Here is a 2,431-nt window from a genome sequence, read left to right as displayed (position 1 = left end):
AAATTTTTAAAGTAGCGTGCTTTGGCGTTGATCTGGTGAGCTTTATGATGCTAGTCCATGAATCATGTATATATATCCTAGCCTCACCCCAACGACTCCCCACTTGGTTGCTTGACTATAAAGAAATTGAAAGATGGGAAGATGAGCGAGGACAGAGAAACATCTTTGAATCATATTTATCAATCATTCATATTACAAATTTTATTCTATTTATTATAAGTAATTAATCTCTTACTTCTATTTTTTATGATTTTAATTTCTACGAATTTTATCTCTTATAAATTTGCAAACATTACACTATCTTCTGATTTCATAAACTTTCATCGTGCAAATTTGGATATGCTATATATTTGATTATTCTAAATGATTTAATATAATTTTATTATATTTTAAATGAAGTATTGAATGATATCAAATACATGATATAATAATTTTATGTAATACCCTACTAATCCACGTGATTCATGATTAGGAGTCATAAGGAGCTGGAGATTGATTGAGAGCTATAAGGAGTCGGGGTGACTAATTCACATTATTCAAGAGGGAGCTATACAGAGTACATTGACTGAGGGTTATAAGGGACGACATATTGAGAGTGTTAAGTGCAGGAGCAAGATGTTCTTAAGATACACATATTGAATATCCAAATATTGATACCGACACTGTTACGAATATTGCACTGATATTGTGACTGACACTAATACTTTTTACTGTCATTAATACTATTCAATGTTATTGATCATGATTCTAATATTATTACTTATATTAGTATTGTTGACTATTACTAATACTGTGACTGATGATATAATAAATTGAGATGTGATGAACTATATAATGATAAATTGATACATATAATCAATATAGATATTGTTACATATATTTTTTTATATGATTTATAACATATTATCTATTTTATCTTGTATTGATTTCAGTTGTAAGATTTTAGTTACTTGCCGGGCTACATGATTTTACATATTTTCAAGAAAGGGTAAGAATCATATAACATGAGGCTTCACATAAGATAAAAATGTAATCATATTTCTTCATACTGTTCATTAGTAAACTCTAGTTAAATGGTTAAAATGAAAGATAAATGTAATTCTTTCAATATCGATCATGGAGTGTGACACATACACAGTTAGTGCATAGTCAATACACAATTAATTCATAGTGAATATCAAGTCAATACAAAGTAATAAAAGTTCCAAAAGGAGATAAAATAAATAAAAATAACTCATATATATTTAAAATTCATGCAACCTAATTTAAAAAAATGAATACAAAGTCGATAAATAGTTAATTGTGAGAGCTCGTTCCTTTGATTTGTTTTTCTCTGGATCTGATTTTTCTCCCAGGATCGTCCGAGACGATATTGAGATCGTCCAGGACGATCAGTGCATTAAAACAGCTGATTTTTTTGGAATGGGATCGTCCAGGCCGATTTTAGATCGTCCTGGGACGATCAGATGAGACAAAAATCCCGAGACCAAAACCGAAATTATCGGCCTGAGGAATTGTCCGGGCCTATTGGATTTTGTTCTGATCGGCCAGGACGATGTGGCGATCGGCCGGGCCGATCAGGCTTATGTTATAAGGAAATCAGCTCGTTTTGAGGAGAGAGAAAATCATTTTATAAAAACGAAAATATCTGAGGACAGAGAAAGAGAAGAAAAGCGAAGGAAAAGCCGGATTCCGGAGGCCGCGGAGCGCTTTTCGTCCGACGCCGCTGTTGGGAAAAGTGTTTATCTCGTGGTAAGGACTCCGAATCCTATTTCTGTTTTCAGAGATATTGAGTTTTGATCGTATTGTGCACTGTTTTGTATTTTTGTGATCGAAAAACGGACCCGATTTTGTATTGACACAACTTTCACCACACAACTTTTAATATGTTATAGATACGAATATTCTACACGATTTGATTGTTTTCTGGAACGATTTCACCGGTTATTTTGGGTTCTACGCGATTTTGATCGAATAGAAAAATATCAGGATGTTTATTGATATTGATTCAGTAGAATAATAGTATTATATTATTGTTGTGAACATTCTATTGTAATTTGGTGAAATGTGATTTTGTATGATTTTTTGTGTAAATTTGATAGACTGCCGTTACGCTGCCGAATTTCGTACAATTTCTGATTTTTCTGAGATTGATGAATTGAATAGATATGCATATGAATGTTGATATGATTGCTCTACATTGTTCTTATATTGACTATTGAATTGACTATTGAATACTGAAAGACAAGTGTAGCCTGTTTGAACGTTGGTTGGAGATTGAATATATTGACCTGTACAGGATGGTGGGCCGACGGACTTTCCTTTAAACCATTGATCATTGATATAACGATTGAGAGTTATAAGGAGTTTATTGTGCCGACGGGCAGCAACGGGCACAGAGTGACGACTCTTATTGAAACCAACGTACGGA

Source organism: Dendrobium catenatum, unplaced genomic scaffold, assembly GCF_001605985.2.
Source record: "Dendrobium catenatum unplaced genomic scaffold, ASM160598v2 fragScaff_scaffold_1284, whole genome shotgun sequence".
In the NCBI taxonomy this organism is placed as follows: Eukaryota; Viridiplantae; Streptophyta; class Magnoliopsida; order Asparagales; family Orchidaceae; genus Dendrobium; species Dendrobium catenatum.
The sequence above is the reverse complement of the archived record's forward strand: the minus strand, read 5'-3'. Positions refer to the sequence as shown.